The sequence below is a fragment of the Tamandua tetradactyla genome, chromosome 6 (assembly GCF_023851605.1).
Source record: "Tamandua tetradactyla isolate mTamTet1 chromosome 6, mTamTet1.pri, whole genome shotgun sequence".
Taxonomy (NCBI): domain Eukaryota; kingdom Metazoa; phylum Chordata; class Mammalia; order Pilosa; family Myrmecophagidae; genus Tamandua; species Tamandua tetradactyla.
This window is the reverse complement of record NC_135332.1, coordinates 167,082,579-167,102,560: the sequence shown is the minus strand read 5'-3', so window position 1 is coordinate 167,102,560 and position 19,982 is coordinate 167,082,579. Positions and strand designations below refer to the sequence as shown.

Below are 19,982 nucleotides of genomic sequence, written 5' to 3'. Positions count from 1 at the left end.
CAGGGGTCCCTGGAGGAACTGAGCCCCTGTTGCCCTCAGTGGTAACCTGCTATGGATGTTCTCTTACTGATTTACCTCTGTTACCCAACTCTCCTGCCCACTCCCTCACGCTGCTCCCTGGGATAACATCCAAGCAAACTGCACACCCAAATCCTTTTCAGAGGCTCAGCTTTGGGAAACCAGAGGCCAGGCTGCCTATGGCACAGGCCTCCTGTTGGCACTGAGATGCAAAAGGACCCTCCTCTCCACACCAAAGGGTTAATTCATTTCTATAGAACTAATATGCTACTTTTACCACTCAGCTGGAAGACACTGACAGATAAATTTCTATGTGCCCTGCAGTGGGCTGGTGGCAGCAGGTAGTATCACTTTTTGAGGCCTAAATTGGACACCCGTAGACATTGCAGATGTTGCGGTTGTGGCTGGGCCCAAGCATGCTTAGGAGATACGATTATTTTGATTTTTTATAAAAAAAATCCTATTATTGTTTATAGAAATTTGCATTGTTATATGGGCTAGGGGTGGGTTAACAAGTGATTTAAAGACCAGGAGAGTTGAAGGAGAGAACAAGGGTTACCTTTATGGGGCGTGGCTGATAAGAGATGGTTTAAATTCTTCCAGTGAGAGGTGGAGTCTAGTTCTCTTCCCCCTGAGTCTGCACTGGCCTTAGCGACTGCTTATGAGTAATCAACCGCGTGGAGTGTTGCGGCAGGGCTGTTGAATCTAGGTTGGAAGGCGGCAGGCAGCTTCTGAATGAGCCGATTAGAGCCCTGGCTCTCTGGACATGCTGCAGGGACACTCCCTCCCGGAGACTGGGCCAACCCCACAGAGAGGCCACATGTGAATGCTCTGACTGACATCCTAGCTGGACTCTCAGCCCACCATGTGAGCCTGTTGTGCCATCAGATGGCAGCAGCCCCAGCAACTAATATAGGAGAGTCTCCAGGTCAGAGCCACCAGCTAAGCTCCTCCTGCATTCTGGACTGGCACACCGTGAACAGGATAAAATGATTGCTTTGAGCTGCTAAGCTGCTTTGGGATAATTTGTTATGCGATGGTAGATAACCAGAACAAGGAGGAAGCGATATACAGAGTGGAATATATATTCTTGGCAACTAGGGGTTTGGGGGTAGGGAAAGGGGAAGGAGCGGGACGGGAGAGAGGGAGAAAAAAAAAGAGCAGGCAGTTTCAACAGTGTGGACAACTCTACCGGTAAGCATATGCCCAGAGTGAGAAGAACACGGATTGTATGAATCTACTCTTTGATGAGTTGGTCTCAGTTGCTGCATGTCTTCCATCTTGCCACAGTGGCTATGATTCTGGCAATTCAGTGTCATATATTTTTCACACATTGAGGCCCCTAAAATTAAGCTGACTCTTACATCTGGGGCTCAAGCAAGGAAGCATTGGTCTTTTCTGAAATGAGTGTGGTGGTATTGGGCTTCTTAAGAAATGGTATCCTCATCTTTAGCATGATATCCTCCAAAGAGAACTTCAGTATGAACTTTTGGCCCTAAGACCTGAGTTCAGATTGCAGCCCTCTGGTCAGATGTGACTCAATTGGGTATTTCTTTATTATTTCACAGTACTAAATAATCCTTTCAGAGAGCAGGTGTTTAATATATATGCACTGATTGAGAAAATGAGTTTTGGGTTCTATGAAGAGCCCATTAAGGAGTGCTGGCATATTGCCAACAATCCCACCACTGTTAGTTATGAGAAGGAATTTGGAGATTTCTCCAATCTAATGACTTTCACTTGAGCTTGGATTTTTTATATTAGGTAAAACTTTGACCACAGCTAGTTATATCTGCCAAAGATGGGGCAGTAGGATGGAGGGAAAGGACTTCATAGAATTCAATGAAAATACTTACTGGAATCTTTTGAGTAATGATACAAGGATGCAGACGTCATCTTACTCTCATGGAGTTAACAGATTGGTTAGGAAGGCAGTCAGTGAACAAACATTTACAAATGTAACAAGTCTTATACAGAGGTGCTATGATAGCATAGTGCAAGAGATTTAACTTTATCTAGTGATGAAGGAAAGCTGTTCTAAAGAAATGACCCTAAAGGTGAGAAGATACTGGCTAGATGAAGAGAGAGGGAATATATTGGCTAGATGAAGTTTCCAGGCAGGAGACAATGTACACAGTCTTCATCCAGGGATGGCAAACCTTTTCTGTCAAGGACTAGATAGTAAATATTTTAAGTTTTGTGCACTATCTGGTCTCCGTTGCAACTGCTCAACTCTGCTGTTGTTGTGACACAAAAATGGTCACAGACAACATGTAAACGAAAGGGCATGGCCACATTCAAATAGAACGTTATTTACAAAAACAAGCAGTAGACCAGGCTTGGCCTATGTGCCATGTTTTAGTTTCCTGGCTACTAAAACAAATGTCATACAATGGCCTGGATTAGACAATGGGAATTTAGTAGCTTATGGTTTTGAGGCTGGGAGATGTCCAAAATAGAGGTGTCAGCGAGGTGAGGCTTTCTCCTGAAGGTTGTGGCACTCTAGGTCTGGCTGCCAGGGCTCCTTCTTCCTTCACTTTTCTGTCACAAGGCTATGTGCATGGTGATGTCTTCTTTCTCTTTTGGGTTTCATTGACGTCTGGCTTCTTGCTGCTCCCCATGGCTCTGGACTAAGGGCTACCTTCATTCAGTTTGGACACATCTTAACTAATAGCATCTTCAAAGGTCCTATTTACAAATGTGTTCACAGGACTCAGATTGGGACCTAAACATGCCTTTTGTGGGGGCATGAGTCAATCCCCAGCAGACCACCCCTGCTATAACCCCGTGAAGGAGATATTATCACTTCCATTTTATATAATGAGAAAATGGAGACTTAATAGTATAAAACTTGTGTCAGACCTGAAATTCAAATCTAGTTGACTGTAACTTCAAACCCTGTGCTCTTTCAATCATGATATATATCTCCTTCCTAAGATAAGTATTTCCATCAGAGCAGCAGTTATAGCCATGCAAGTATTGATTACAAAAATGCCTGGTGCATCCTGCTACCATGTAGCACCGTGTTGTCCCTTGCTGTGCCGTGGTGCAACTGTGGCTTGGTAGGAACGGTTAGACTGTGGGTGTTAAGTACCCTTCAGGCTCTATCCAGATTATTCAACATGCATTTATCTTGCAATACACATTATTTCCATTCAGTGGTAATGACTAGTTTTAGATCTTTTGTGATTTGCTACCCCACTGATAAATCACAGTCCAGGCATTATTCCAAGTGTTCTAAGGCTCAAGTGTGTCCTCTGGCATGGCTCTTCATTTGCCGCTAACACTATTATGAAAACCCTCCTGGAAGTCTTGGAATTCATAGACAGTTTGCTCACTTGGTGGATGTCTGGCATGGATCAGAATGTGCAGCCTTGGCATTGTTAGGAGTCCTTTGTTCTGTATTAATAGTCCATTTTAATGACGTTCTCTAAGGAGTTGTAGGCATTTGATTTCATGTGGTCAAGGTTACTTGGTTTATGGCAGTTTATTCATGTCTAGATAGTCCTTCAGAGGTATACCCAGCTCTTTGGGTGTTAAGTTATAAATGTTTCAACATGTATCCCTGGTGTTGGTTGAATGAGGTGGGGTGGGATGGTTGTTCAGATAGTAACTTTCCATGCTATGCTAGGACTCCCTGATTCAGTTGGAGAGTGGACCAAGTGACCACTATGGTCACTTCTGCCCCAAGACCCTGGGAGTCTAAAAGGCCAGGATGGAGATGCAGGTACCCTCTGAACACTGTTGACTCCATGATGCTTTGAGGAGATCTAGACACCTTCTTCTCTGCCCCTATTGACATACTTAAGGACAAAAGGGAAGGCGGTCGAGGCCATGCTGAGGACTCTCTGCAACTACTTCCTGACCCAAATGAGAGTTTTTCTATGTGGGAAGGTAGGAATCAAGTCTGAGTTCATTTACTTTATTCAACGAACATTTACCAAGCCCATTTGCGTCTGGCCTTGTGCAAGGTTTCGGGCAAGAAGAGATGGGTCTTTGTCCTAGTGGAGTTTACACTCCAGCAAGGGAGACAGACATCAGGGAATCACATCAATGAATGAATCTGTGCAAATGGAAGTAAGTCCTCTGATATAAAGGAAACTGGCATTAGAAAGGTGGTCAGGAAGGGTTTCCTTGGCTGCTGGGATCTGATCAAGAATGTAAGTGAAAAGTAATCAAGAAGGCAGGAAGCTGGAGCAGAAAGAAGAGAGTGCTCAAAGACCCCATAGTAACAAACTGAACGGGCGGTGGGTACAAAGCACGTCTCCTCTCTCTGGAGTGAGTCACCTCTCTCTAAGTGGCCACTGGAGAGTCTGCCCTAGTGTTCCTGCTATTGGATGCTGGGCTAAGATCCTGTAAAACCAGATGAGGATTTTTTGGCCTACCTCACCACTTTACTTTGGGTGAATCTGTTTTTACTTCAGTGGCTCTAGATGTACTTGCTCTCCCTGTTCTATCTCAGGTATATGTATATATGATCTGGTGGCACTATCCCTCACCTCTCCCCTTTCTTTCCCTTCCCTTTTTCCTTCTAGAGTTCCTTCCATCTGTAAAACGTCAATGTTTTGAAGTTAGTGCACCCTTCATGAAGTGAGCCATTGGCTCAGCACCAAATCCAGTGGAGAGCAGTCATTGCATGTGAATGTTTATGGAGGATGAGCAGGATGAGAAAACAGATGGTCATGAGGAGGTGGAGGAGAGAGGAACATAAGTGTAAAGAAGAATTAATAAATTTAAAGAATTTATCCTTGCAGGTTGTACTGGTTTGAATCTGTTACGTATCCCAGAAAAGCTCTGTTCTTTTAAATCCAATCTTGTGGGGGCAGACCTGTGTTTGGGGACCTTTTGATTAGGTTGTTTCCATGGAGATGTGACCCCCCCCCCCCCATTCAAGGTGAGTCTTAATACTCCTGCTGGAGTCCTTTAAGGGAGAGATATTTTGGAGAGAGCTCAATGCTGAGAGAAGCTAAGAGAGAAAGAAAACACCCCAGGAGAAGCCAGAAGGACCCACAGGTGCTGAGAAAGCCATTTTGAAACCAACCCAGGAGAGAAGGGCCAGTAGATACTACCATGTACCTTCCCTGTGACAGAGGAAACCCAAAAGCCAGCTGCTTTTCCTCTGAGAAGATATCCTCTTTTTGGTGTCATTTTGAAAATTTGGACATTCTCACAGCCTTTGAAATGTGGCTTGTAAAGTAATAAATTCCCCTTGTAAAAGCCAACCCACTTCTGGGATGTTGCTGTGATGGTTAGGCTCTGATGTCGACTTCGCCAGGTGATAGCATCCAGTTGTCTGGTTAGGCAAACACTGGCCTGTTACTGCAAGGGTATTTTCTGGCTGTCTGATAATCCCGAAGGCTGATTTATTAAGTCAGCAGTAAGTTGATTGCAGCCATGGCTGATTACATCTACTATGAATTAAGGGCATGTCTCCCCCATTAAGTTAATCCTATCAGTCAGATTTTGGGCTCTTGCCTTACATAGTTGCACTAGACACTTTTATAAATCTTTTATGTACAGATATCTCCTGTTGGTTCTGTTTCTTTAGAGAACCCTGACTAATACTGCTTGGTACTGGGAGTGCTTCTTGAGATGCAGAATCTTAAAAATGGGTTTTACAATTATTTTTTTACTCTTATTAGACTCAAAGGCACTAATGACTCTATTTCCAATAATCAACATAACATTGACAGACCATGTCATGATTTGGCAATAGAGATACACAAAATAGCACCATTTGATTCTGCTAATTGTGTGCTTATATGAGGCAAGGCTCTGGGTAAGAATGTTTCTGATACCTTAATGGAGTTTTGTGGAGTTAAGAGGATAATGATGGTGGTTGGTTGTTGTCAAATACATTGGATTTAGTTATAAGGGAAAGGGATGAGCTGAAGTCTTCAAATTTGCAACTTAAATGCCGTATGAGAGCTGTAAAAGTTTTCATATATGCCCTGAAAGAAAATCTTGAGATCTCTGAAAACCAGACACAGAGCCTCATTGTGTGAGTAGCAGATTTACAATGTAAACTAAAATCTCAGTCTTGCAGAGTGTCTGCTGTTAGAGTAAGGGCTTTGATTGGAAAAGAATGGGATGCTGAAACTTGGCATGGGGATATCTGGCTTGGTAATGTTGGCAGTGGGGACATAGAAACCCTGGATTCTACTGAGTCTTTGCTACACAGACATATAAGGGTCTGTCCTGAGTAAACAGCCCCCCCCCCACCTTCAGCCTGCCTTGAGAAAGCAGCTTCCCAGCCTCCAGGCAGCCTAGAGGAGTCTGCCATCCAGCCTCTACCTAACAAGTTTAACCTTTTACTGCCTGTTAACCCTATAACCATCGCTCCTGGGGAAACAGCCTTCACTCCTGTCTGGAGCAATTAATCCTGTTTCACCAGATGAAACCGCAACAGAATGCCCTGAGGTGATTAGTTTGAAAGACCAGTTACTAATTCCTTTCATGACCCACCCCCACCACCCCTCTTTTCTTCAAGACCTATAACTACACTAAAGTCCCAACAGGCCCCAAAGGGTGAAGTACAAAGTGCTACCCATGAGGAGGTACCATATGCTCCAAAAGAACTGTGTAAGTTTTCCTATCTCTGTATAGAGAAGTCAGTGGAATATTTTTTGGAGTGAATATTAAGAGTATGGGATAATGGTGGAAGGAATATAAAGTTGGATAAAGCTGAATTTATCGATATGGGCCCACTAAGCAGAGATTCTGCATTCAGATGTTGTAGCTTGAGTGTTTAGAAAGGGCATTAACTGTTTGTTTGGATGGTTGGCTGAAACGTGGATCAAAAAGTGGCCGATATTACCTGAGGTTGAAATGCCAGGACTGCCCTGGTGTAATGTAGATGAGGGGATCCAGAGGTTTAGAGAGACTGGAATATTAGAGTGGATTTGTCATGGAAGACCTGCTCACACACCCCAGCAGTGTCCAGGAGACACACCTCTCACCAGGACTGTGAGGAATAAATTTGTGAGGCTAGCTCTATCATCCCTGAAGAGCTCTGTATTCGCCCTTCTCTGTGGGTCAGATATTACTGTGGGAACTCTGTCACTGAGCTGGAATCTTTAACGCAAGGTGGATGATTGGATCCTGAGCTGGCAGAAGCCATACGGCAACAGTTTATCCCCATAGACAAGGTAAGCATGGCGGCCATAATGGACAGCAGACTCAAAGCAGAAGTCAAAATAATCTGACTTGCAGAGACTTGTGGCATTAGCTGGTAGACCATAGGGTACCTAGAAGTAAAATAAACGGGCAGTCTACTAAGTTCTTGTCTGAGCTGTATAAGTAGAAGAATTCTAAGACAAGTGAACAGAAATCTAACATAAATTACATAAACAGAGTCACAGACCCTTAAACAATTCCTAGACTTGAGACAGTTTACTAGAGCCCCTTGACTGAGGGGAGGGCCAGTTATCCTTGGCGGGGGGGGGGGGGTGTCCCTGCCATACTGCCCCAAATTTACACTGTTAACCTTCCTACCAGCCTTCTCCTATCATGAGCTGAGTGTCGTCTGATCCATGAATCCATAAAGCCGGGCATACACAGCAGCGTTCCATCATAAATGCATATAAGAACTAGGTCCTGAGGGCACAAGTAAGTTACATGAGGAAGTGGCCCAAATGCCCATGACTCCTACTCCTGCCACACTACCTTGTCTTTCCCAGCCCAGAGCTATGGCCTCTTGGGGAGTTCTTTACTGTCAGTTGACTGAGGAAGCGAAAACTTGGGCCTGGTTCACAGATGGTTCTTCACAATATGCAGGGACCACCTGAAAGTGGACAGCTGCAGCACCTCAGCCCCTTTCTGGGATATCCTTGATGGACAGTGGTGAGGGGAATCCTCCCAGTGGGCAGAAATTTGAGCAGTGTACTTGGTTGTTCATTTTGCTTGGAAGGAGAACTGGCCAAAGGTGCGTTTGTATGTTGACTCCTGGGCTGTTGCTAATGGTTTGGCTGGATGGTCTAGGACTCGGAAAGAGCATAATTGGAAAATTGGTGACCAAAAAACTCTGGGTTAAGGAATGTGGATAGACCTTTCTGAATGGGCAAAATCATGAAGATATTTGTGTCCCATGTGAATGCTCACCAGATGGTGACTTCAGCAGAGAAAGGTTTTTAATAATCAAGTGGATAACATTGACCCGTTCTATGGATACTAGTCAGCCTCTTTCCTGAGCCACTCCTGCTGTTGCCCAATGAGCTAATGAACAAAGTGGGCATGGTGGTGGGGTTGGAGCTTGTGCATGGGCTCAGCAGTATGGGTAATACTCACCAAGGCCAACCTGGTTATGGTCATTGCCCAGTCTGTCAACAGCAGAGACCCACACTCAATCCCCGGAATGGCACCATTCTCTTGAGATGATCTGCCTGCCACCTAGTGGCAGTTTGATTATATTGGACCACTTCCGTCATGGAAGGGGCAGCAATTCGTTCCAATTGGAATAGACACACACTCTGGATATGGCTTCCCTACACACAGTGCTTCTGCTAAAACTGGCATCTGTGGACTTACAGAATGCCTTATCCACCATCATGGTAGTCCACACAGCATTGCTTCTGATCAAGTAACCCACGTCACAGCAAATGAAGTGTGGGAATGGCACATGTTTGTGGGATTCTCTGGTCTTACCATGTTCCCCATCTTCCAGAGGCAGTTGTCCTTTTGAAGACCCAACTAGGTAGCAATACCTTGCAGGGCTGGGACAGTGTTCCCTAGGAGGCTGTGTATGCTCTGAATCAGCATATGTGATGCTGATTCTCTCATAGTTGGGATTCATGGGTCCAGGAATCAAGGGGTGGAAATGGGAGTGGCACCACTTACTATCACCCATAGTGACCCACTAGAAAATTTTTTTCTTCCTGTCCCTGAAACTTTAAGCTCTGCTGGTCTATAGGTTCTAGTTCCAAAAGGAGGAGTGCTCCTACCAGGAGACACAACAAAGATTCCATTGAACTGGATGTTAAGACTGCCTCAGGCCACTTTGGGTTTCTCATGCCCATGAATCAGCAGGTAAGGAAAGATATTACTGTATTGTTTGGGGTGATTGCTTCTGACTGTCAAGGGGTAATAGGACTGCTATTACACATAGTTCTACCATGCCCTGTGATTAAAGTCAGTGGAAAACTGCAACAACCCAATCCAGGTAGGATTACCAATGGCCTGGAAACTTCGGGAATGGAGGTTTGGGTCACCCCACCTAGTGAAGAACCACGGCCAGCTGAATTGCTTACTGAGGGTAAGGGGAACATAGAATGGGTAGTGGAAGAAGGTAGTGATAAATATAAATTATGACCATGTGACTAGTTATAGAAATGAGGACTGTAGTGGTATGGCTATTTCCTCCTTGTTTTGCTGTGAGTATGTTTGTATTTATACATAAAGCGAAAGTGAACTTTTCTTCTTATCATTTGACATAAGTTGAATTGCTCATGTTATGGTATTTAAGTTATAGGATATCAAATTTAAGACTGAATGTTACCTAAGGACTTGCACTCTATTCTGGAGAGATTTAATGCATTTCTGGTTGTACACAGGACAGCTGGGTACTGTTAGGCAAAGCATATGTCTGTTATTCTGTTCTGTTTATAAATTAGAATGTTTTAAGGTGATGTGTAGGGTTGCCAGGTTGACAAAAGGTGACTGTAATGATTAGGTTCTGGTGTCGTCTTGGCCAGGTGATGGTGTCCAGTTGTCCTGTCAGGCAAGCATTGACCTAATCATTATTACTGCAAGGATATTTTGTGGCTGTTTGATAAATCAGAAGGTTGGTTTATTAAATCATCAGTCAGTTGATTGCAACTGTGGCTGATCACACCTACTTTCAACTAAGGGCGTGCCTCCCACAAACAATATAATCCAATCAGTTGAATTTGATCCAATCTGTTGAAGACTTTTAAGGGAGAGGAGAGAATTTTTACTTCTTCAGCTGGTGAGCCTCTGCTGTGGAGTTTGCTGAGACCCTTCATCAGAGTTGCCCGCTTCACAGGCTGCCCTATGGATTTTGGAGTCTGGCATTCACACGGTTGCGTGAGGCACTTTTATACATCTCATATATACAGATACCGCCCATTGGTTCTGTTTCTCTAGAGAACCCTGATTAATACAATTGCATTCCAGCAGCTTTAGCAAAGTGAAATATGGGTTGGTGGCAGATCCGTGTGAGGTGTGGGGAGGACTTCCCAGGGCAGGGACTACCATTCCTGTGACTCATATCACTCCCCAGGTCAAGGAATCCATTCTGGAGCCCCGTCCTTGGCAAGGTCCTGTGGTCCTCCACCAACAGAGCCCACTGCCACTTTCCAAAATTCCTTTGTTTCTCCAAGTCCTCTTCCCAGCCATGCCTTGGGAGACTGAACCATCTGGTACAGTTCCCTGGACCCTCCCCTACACTTCTCCTTGGCCTGCCCAGCCAGGCCATTCTGAGAAGCTTGCTTTGGAATGGAATACATGCAGCATATTTTCCCAATAGAGTAAGGCTGTATTTATGTGAGCCAAAAATGTACATCTTGGGGCTTTATAAGATTAAATATGCTTTGGCAAATACTATAAATACAAAATGAGGTTGGAATAAAGGCAGCCTAACAGGCTTTTAGGTTTCTATCATCTTCTCTTCCTGCAGAATGAGTGATCATTTCAAGATGGGTCATTTCATTCAATTGATCTTTAAGGAAACAAAGATCAGTATGATTCATAAACAACCAGAATAAGAGGAAAAATGCTACAATCAAGACGCATAAATGCATGTTGGAAAAAGCCCATTCCCTCTTCCTTCCCTTTTCTGCCCTACATGTTCAGAGGCCATAGTGACAGCTGTCCTTGGTCTTCACTCATTATATATGAATAGTGTTAACACATCTTGACATCTGTACCTTGTTTACAACCAAACACTTTTGTCTAACCTTTTAATGCTGCTACATGGTTCCTGTAGGGATGTCTTCAAGTGATGAAAATAAGAGATATCATGGGGAGTGGGATGGGTGTGGGGTGGAGGGAGAGAGTTGTTTGTTTCCATGGGTGTGGTGCCTCTTCTCAGGGAGTATGTCAGAAAGCCATTCTTTTCAAGTTGACATTGCAAAGTTTGAAGTGATAAATGGGCTTTCCCATCTCACTGATCAGGTCCTGTGATCAGTCAGATCAGTGAAACGAGTGACCAGTGGCTGGGGTGGGACCCTCTGGGCCAGGAGTTCCTGGAACATGGTACTTTTGTTTGCAGTCACCCTGCCCACCACAGCCCACGCAGCGAGTTCAGACAAAGTGAGACTAAGCTCACAAGAGAAAGGCTTAGAAAACAGTAAGTCCAGAACAATCATCTTTTTTTTTCGGCTGATAACCATCCTCTCCTCTGTTTCACCTTTTTTTGGCACCTGACTCTCCCTGACTAATCCCGTTCATCCTCTGATGGTGCCCTTGACTCTGCTTAAATGCTCTTTCCTCTGGGAAGCCTCCCCTGCATTCCTCGAAAATCAAGTGCCTTTCCTCTGGTCTCGTGGTACATTGATTGTTGCAGTAATGGCCCCAATATGTGCACACCTTCGTGCACCCTTGTCCTTGGGTGGTGTCTTGTCACATGGGCCCTAGACTTGGTCAGGTGACATGCTTTAGCCAATGGGACCAAGGCATTGTGACACGAGAGACTTGAAAAGTGCGTGTTTGCTCTCTCTTGCTGTCTGCCACCACCACTACCATAATGTGAGGAAGTCCAGGCTGGATTTGCATGGTATGAGAAGCATGGCCCGGCCACTCCTGTCGTCCTGGTAGACAGCTGGTCAACTATTAGACATGCGTGAGGCCAGCTGAGATCATGTTCTTTCTGCCTGGGAGACTCTTTACCTAAATTTCTGGAAAATGACCCCTCCATCAGTAGTCAGCCTAAATATCACTTTCCTTGAGGAGCCTTGCCTCATTTAAATCAGGTGCCCCGGCATAGGTCCTCACTATGTCCTTTACTTTTCCTTCATAGCATTTACTGAAATTGTATTTAATGTATTTAATTGTGTGATTATTGGTTTAAGCAATGGTAAACTGTACAAGTGCAGGGAACAGATCCTTGGCGCATAGGTGATTGTAGGGCCTCAGGTGTTTTTTGAATGAATGAGTTATGAATGAATGAATGGTTAATGCCCAGAAAGAGAAGCTTTGCTATTGGAAGATCAATAAAAGAGAAAGCGAGCAATGCTGCATTTCAGGCTGCCTTGGTTTCTGCAGTCACTGTATAGTGTGTCTTGTCCCTTGTCTACATGTTTCTTCACTTTTAATACCAGAGGCCACCCCTAAGTTAACAGGTTACCAATTCTAGTTCTCATGATTTTCAGCACTCGGGATATCCCAACCCACTTTAATAACCTGCTTTTCTGGTGCTTCAGTGCAGTTAGAGTCCTGGTCCCTAACCTTTTCCATCTGACCGCAGGAACGCGGCCCAGCATGGCAGGGAAGAGGGCAGACAAAGGAGTCAGATGACAGACATGGGTGTCCCACCTCTCACATTGATCTTGAGCAAGTCTTCAAAATCTCAGAACCTCAGTTTCCTCATTTGTGAAATTATTTTGAAGATAAAATAGAATAATATAAAGTGTGTAGAAAATAGCTCAGTAATGCATGCGTCTTGTCCATTATCCTCTCTCTCTCATTTTGCTGTTTTTAACCTATTCCCTCTTCCTGGATTTTCTTATGATAGGAGGAGCATGATAAATGTTAGTGGAGTGATTGAATGGGAGAGTTGGGGGACTGATGATTTCCTGCCCACTATGTTCTCCTTAATGGTAAGTTTAGTATGTGGCACATAGCTGTGGAGAGCACATCTTAGTCTTTCCTGCTATTCAATCTGTTTCTCAGTGCACGCCCAGTCATCCACTTCCAACATAGATTCTCTAAAATCTGTATTTGCTCCATGCTGGGCCGATGGCACAAACCTATACAGCCCTGTTCTTGATGGGGTTCTCACAGCTACAGATATTGCATTCCATCTTTGCTGGCAGCAAATCCTTCACTTCCAAAACAGAATCAGCAGATGAAGCTTGAAAGAATTCTGGCTGGCTGAGTTTAGGAATCTGAGGGTAAAAATGTCAAGTCCAAGAAAACTATCTGGCTTTTATTTTGGAATATAAATTGGATAGTATATCTTTTGCTTTTAAGTTCTTACCTCTCAATGTTCTGTTTTCCTGAAGCAATCACATACTTGTCCACTAACGACATTAGAGGGCCCTGCCTCTGAGGGCTGGAGCTTCAAGCTAGTTTCAAGGAGATGATGAGACTTCAGGGCCAGGGGGCCTTGGACGGTTAGCAAACTGGATGATGGAACCAGTGTCAAAAATTTGGGAAACACGCAGAGAAAGTAATTCAATCTGTCTCTGAACCTGGAAGTGGGTTAGAAAGGACACCTGCAGGCCCAGGACTTCTGCAGACGGGAGCTTAAAGACCTTAGGATAGGGTGTGTCCTGTCCTGATGTTAATGAACTTAATGTTAGACACCCACTTACAGAATGTTTTGTCTGTAATATCCTGGTCAGAAACAGATTTTTGTGCATGAAAAGATGACCGCTATTATCAGATCATTTCAACTTCAGCCTTTTTACTACTCATTACACATGAAATTTTGTGTTCAGAGCTAGTTTTTCTGATTGATTGGAAGGCTCAGTGAGAGTGGGGGCCATATCTATAACTATATGCCCAGCTCTTAGTAGGGTAGTGTGCAAAACTGTTTGTTGAATGAATTCACAAATAACCAGTTTTATCTATGTGCCTCACCATCTCTGTTTTTATGAGAATAATAATGGCATAAAAATAAATATATAAGAGGAAAGAAAGAAAATGGTAAAAGAAAAAAAAATGACCCGAATTCCCAAACCAAAATTATAATCACACAACTAATTGGTTATTTATTTAGTCAATGCATTTTTATTAAGGACTGTACTACAAGGCGTTAATGACCCCCTTTCTTTGCCCCTCCTTTGCTGTTTCCCACCCTAAAGAGGCAGAGACTATGTCCTCACTCTTTGAATCTGGGCTCAGCCATGGGACTTGCGCTGGCTAAAAGTCTCAGATAGCAATGCATGTAAGCCTGTTCCCTGCCTCGGCCTCGAGTAGGCCTGACTGTGCCTGATTGCCCTGTTCTATTCTGCCATTGTCATGAGAAGGCCAATGCCTGGTCTACGCACTGGATTCCAGAAGAAGGTGTGAGACCAAGGAGTGGAGCTGCTGCTGCAAGCCCGGCTTAGTGTGGAGCCCGCAGCCTGAATTGCAGATAAATGAGCAAGCCCAGGTGGGATCACCTGATTCCAATTCATTCCACACCCCTACAGACTTACTAGTAAATTCATATTGTTTTAAGCCACTGAATTTTATGCCACATTTTTGCAGCAGTAGCTAAACTGAGGCAAGTTGTTTACTATATGCCAGGCACTCTGGTAGAGGTGTAATAATTTATGCCAATTTGACATAGTTTGTTTCTGGAAACCTTTGCCTGGGGAATATAAGACTATAAATAACTTCACTGTTGGCTTCAGGATATCTCTACATGTTCTAGTTTGCTAGCTGCCAGAATTCAATATACCAGAAAGGGAATGGCTTTTAAAGAGGGGAATTTAATGAGTTGCTAGTTTACAGTTCTAAGGCCAAGAAAATGTCCCAATTACAGCAAGTCTATAGGAATGTCCAATCAAAGACATCCAGGGAAAGATATCTTGGTTCAAGAAGGCCGGTAAAGTTCACGGTTTCTTTCTCATTTGAGAAGGGCACATGGTGAACACTGTCAGAGTTTTTCTCTCAGCTGGAAGGGCACATGGTGAAAATGGCATCATCTGCTAGCTTTCTCTCCTGGCTTCTGGTTTCACCTCCAAAGGTCACTGGCTCATGGACTCTCTGCTTTGTGGTGCTGCTCTCTCTGAATCTCCTTCATTTTCCAAGATGTTTCCTCTTTTATAGGACTTCAGAAATTTATCAAGACCTACCCAAATGGGTGGAGACATGTCATCACTTAATCCAGCGTAACAACCACTCTTGACTAAATCACATCATCCAGGGAGATGATCTGATTCTAGTTTCAGACATACAGTATTGAATAGGGAATGGGATTTTGATTAAAACATGGCTTTTCTAGGGGACATACATCCTTTCAGACCAGCACACTACAGATGAATTTATGTAGGGCGGCTTGCTGTGTCCACCAGTCCTAACTGTTTTATCGTGAGCCTTGCTCAATCCCAATCAATCCTCCTCTAGGAAGGCTCCACCTTCACTCAGATCCCAAAGTCTTCTGACCTCTCCCCTGTTAAAACTTTGTCAAGGTGGTGTTCTTTACTGGGTACATTCTAACGAATCTAGGTTTTGCTCAGGTAAGTGGTTATCTAAGGTTATCTAATGTTGGGGTACATTGTCTTACATGTCTCAGATTAAACTCATTTTTGATTCTTCATAAATTTCCTTTGTTTTTCTGCCTTGTTGCTTGTAAGATTTTCTTCAGTTCTATAACTGAAAAAAAAATATTCAGGATGGTCCAATGTCATTTTTTCTTTTCATTAACTTTTTGCCTTGGCAGTGATGTGTTCTTCATCTTGGGCCTTCACTCAGCTCAGGAAAGTGTTCTTCAGTTTTCCTGGATCGTTGTTCTAGCACTGGGTGGGATTCTCACCTGAGTCATTTTTCAAACATACAAGAGTAGGGAGTTTCTTCCAGGGGGCCCTAATCAGACTTCAGGAGAGGGGACTCTGAGCACGTGTCTTTTTTAACAGCTCTATGCTTCTGATGCTCCTGGGTTGAAACCCAAAGCTCAGGAAGCTGCTCTTAAAATTTCCGGGAGGGCGGGCCGCGGTGGCTCAGCGGGCAAAGTGCTTGCCTGCTATGCCGGAGGACCTCGGTTCGATTCCCGGCCCCAGCCCATGTAACAAAAACAAAAAAACAAAATACAATAAAACAAGAAAATGTTTAAAGATGTTTCCCTTTCTTCCTTCCTTCCTTCCTTCTATCCTTCCTTCCTTCTCTCTGTCTTTCCTTTAAAAAAAAAAAAAAAAAATTTCCGGGAGAGCTTTAAAAAATGCTAGTGCCTGGGCCTTCCTCTGAAGGTGAGCATCAGCATTGGCATTTTTCCATCACTCCCTAGAAAATCCTCGTATTTTAGGGCAGTGAAGCAAGTTCAGAAAACCAGGAACAAACATTTCTCCCTCTTGTAACTTCCCTGATTTCTGTTGTTCCCTGTGGCTGAGAATCCCACACAAAAACTTCATTCTGAACTGTGAAATCAGAATTCAACAGAAGCTTATGTAGTCAACTCTCCATGGTCTTAAAACAAATTAATCCATTTGTAAATCAACTTTGTATAAAATTCAGTAGAGACTTGGGATAATCTCACCTCTCTGTGAGTCCAGGATACAATGTTGACCATAGTTTCATTTGAATCCTAATTGTGGAGTCTCTATCACAATCTGACTTTACAACTTTTAGTGATTTCCCATAAATTTACAAATCCCCAATGTGGACGAGGGCTCTGAGTAGTCTAATCTTTTCCCACCTCACTAGCCTTAGGCTTCACTTAGTTTGCTACCCCTATTTTGACTTTCTTTTGATTGCTGAACTGGCAAAGCTTTTTTCTCTCTCTTCAGGTTGTTGGCACATCCCTTTCCTCTCTCCTCCTCTTTGCCTGTGTAGCTCCCGCTTGTCTTCTGGCCTCACCTCTGGGTTAGATGAAAGAAATGAAGGTTTTGAGATCTGAGGATGCATTTCTGAAAGGTGGATGTGCAGCCACCTTCCCAGGAAATCTTGCAGAAAAAGTATTGTTTCTTAACTGGTTAGGTTTGTAGCAGATAAATGGAATATATGACTTTAAGTTGCTTGTGATGCAAAACTAAGAAAGGAAATGAATCGCTGTTTATGAAGCAATTGGTATGTACCTGGCTCTGTGTTTGACACTCTCCAGGTTATTTTATCTTGATTTTCTAGTTGTTCTCCAGGGGAGGAGGGGTCTGAAAGAAACTGGTTGGCCGCACTGGAAGGGTGACCCCTTCTACTGATTCCTCAGGACCAGCTTTGATGTTCCGTCTTTTGGGAGACCTTTCCTAACCTCTTCCAAGATTAAGACAATTGCCCCTTCCAGTGCAGAGCTTCCTGTTCATAGTTTCGTGGGGGCCGTTATAGCAAATTACCGCAAACTGAGTGGCTTAAAACAAGACATTTATTCTCTCACAGTTATGGGGGCCGGAAGTCTGAAATCAAGGTGTCAACGTGGCTGGTTCCTTCGGAAGAGTCCAGGTGAACTGGAAGTAGAGCCTCTGTTCTACTAGTCCCTGAGAGGGGGAACTGGAAGCCATTGTCTGCATCCCTCTGAATATTCTTTATAGTGTGAACATGTATAACATGTTCTTCAAAGTAACAGCAGGAAACACATACACACACACACACCCGTACAGGTGCCAGGCACGATTGTAATCCTTCTAGTCATTTGTTTCTCACAACAACCCAGTGAGGTAGATGCTTCATTACTTGCCTGTATAGATGTGGAAACCGAGGCACAGAGGGGTTAAGTGGTTAAGTAACATGCCCCAGATTTATTCAGCTGGTAAATGGTAGGTGGAGCTAGATTCAAGACCGGGCAATCTCAGTGCAGAGTTCATGCTATTAACTCAGGGTCAACAAATTAGCAACCATGGGCCAAACCCAGACCAACTGTCTCTTTTTGCATGGCCTAGAATGATTTTTACATTTTGAAATGATTTTAAAAAATAAAAAGAATATACTACAGAGACCCTCCCTATGCGGCCTGTCAAAGCCTAAAATCTTTACCATCTGGCTTTTTGCAGAAACAATTTGCCACCCCTACTGATACTGAGAAGTAAGCTGAGCTGCCTCTTTGTGAGCGTAATACCCATTTCAGACTAAGGGTACAGACCTAATAGCTGTAGATGTAGTTTCATTTCTTGTGCTTATTGAGTTCTGTCTTCTACATCAAACTATAGGAAAAGTCCCCTTCCCAGCTGTGTTCTTTGTGGAGGATGAGCAGATGACGTGGGTTGCCCAGGGCAGTACTGTTCACTCCTGTGGTCCTGACAGTTGTTAAAGAGCATCTTTTCCTGCCAACTGAGCCCCTGGTCCAGATGTGCCTCCGTGAGGATAACTGCTAGCTTAGAACTTGCACATGCCCATAGTATAGCATTTAACTCCCAAATCCGTACCCATTTCCTATCTACAGAAATATTTTCTCCTGTCCAGTTATGTTCCTCATTAAATGTGGCTGCCTGCTTTCTTAGGTTATGGGCATTGACTGCAGGTCGCTGCAATGTGTACTGCTCTCAGCTCTCTCCCTTGAATCTCTTGATTCCGCATACTCTTTGTCTGGCTCTTTGCTCACGGCCAAGATCAGAATCTTTGCTCATTTCTGTAATGCCAGGAGTGTATCATACCCCTGCAGTCAGAAGAGTCTTCTGCTTGGAGTCTGAGCTGAAAAGTGATCCTCTTTACACAGCGCTGTGACACTTCCTGTGTTGCACAGCTTCCTCCATGCCCCTTCCCCACCCCAGCCCCCACTGCTCCAGCAGCTGCAGTGATACCAGCAGAAATTCCGGGATGTAACTGTTGAATCACTTCAAGGCCATTATGGCTTATGCAAAGCACAGGCATGGCCTGGCTGCTTGTTAGACATAGAGAAGTTTGGTCGCATCTGATACCTGCTGAATGAGAGTCTGTTGATCCACGTGAACGTCCAGGTTTGAGACTCACTGGTGTATCTCAACCGAGTCTTGGAATAACCCTTCAAGAGAGGTGCTGGGGCCCCCATTTGACACAAGAGAAAACTGAGGCCAAGAGAGTTAAGATTCTCAAATAAAGTCCAGCAAACAGAACCTGGCGGAGGCTGGATTTCTGCTGTACATTCCCTTGCCTGTGATTTTGGAGCCCAAATCTCCTCCCAGCTCTGCTGCTCTGTAGCTGTGTGACCCGGGGTCTTATGTCTTCATCTGTGTCACAAGTTGGTTGAAGCAGATGGTTTCCAAGGTTCCTTCCAGATTCTAAAATCTGTGATTTTAATGTGAGCCTGTTTTGCATATGTTCCTTTTGCAAGAGTGGGAGTCCTCTGAACTTGAGTAATAAAAGGATTTAAAACCCTGGAATAAGTAGAAGGGGAAACATTCTTCAAATTGACAGCTAGTCCTTTACTTTGCATAACCAATATGGTATTTATTGCTGACTAATACCCAGCATCTGCCTGTTAAATGGGATTATGATATCCTTCTTCCTTTCTCCTAAATGATAGTGGGAAATATCACTGCATGGGGAGGATGGGAAAACATCATTTTGGAACCACTAGAGAATTTCAACTATAGTAAGAAATTGTTGGCGAAAGATGAAGGAAGATGAAATAAGATGTGTCCTTGTTTGGGCTTTATAATTTTGATATGACCTCTCTGAGAGAGAAACGCTTTCAGGGAATAAATAGGAACCATCCCATAGATTAGCTAAATTCTTTTTCCCATTAGGGTTATTGATGATTCCATGCATATGGATTGTTTTCAGACACAGTAGTAAAAAGGGGCAGGACAACAGGCAGTACCAACAGTCGAGGACATGATGGTAGAGCTGGTTAGGACCTTATAGTGTAAATATTTTATCTGAGAGAACTGAGATCCAGAGAAAGTTGAGATTGTACAATGTGTGACATAGCCAAGATTAAAACCCAGGACTCTGACTCCTAGACCTCACCCCATTGCTGTGGTGTTCCCCAAAGTGTGGAAGGTTTGCCCCGGGTATTATGCAGATGGTCAACATGATACATGGATGATTTTTTTAAATGGTTGGGTATTTATTTTTCCACTCTATTTAAGCTAAACAATAGTGATTTTTTTTGCTTATTATAATGCTACAAAGTTTCTTCTGATATTGACATATTTAGAATAAAATCATGAGCAAATTAAAAATATTATCAAATACTACTATGGTTGGTAGACAGATATGCAATAATTAGTAAGGTG

At 43.7% G+C, this 19,982-nt stretch overlaps 1 long non-coding RNA gene across 2 annotated transcripts in view; it reads left to right on the top strand.

Annotated features, from left to right (window-relative positions):
* Positions 1–11,687: 11,687 nt before the first annotated feature.
* The window catches only part of LOC143686489 (uncharacterized), a 174,911-nt gene continuing 166,616 nt past the window's right edge, over positions 11,688–19,982 (top strand). For both annotated transcript variants that reach the window (XR_013177191.1, XR_013177190.1), the window contains exons 1-2: positions 11,688–11,749; positions 12,707–12,791. This is a non-coding gene — a long non-coding RNA (uncharacterized LOC143686489). The remainder of the gene's footprint in view (positions 11,750–12,706; positions 12,792–19,982) is intronic.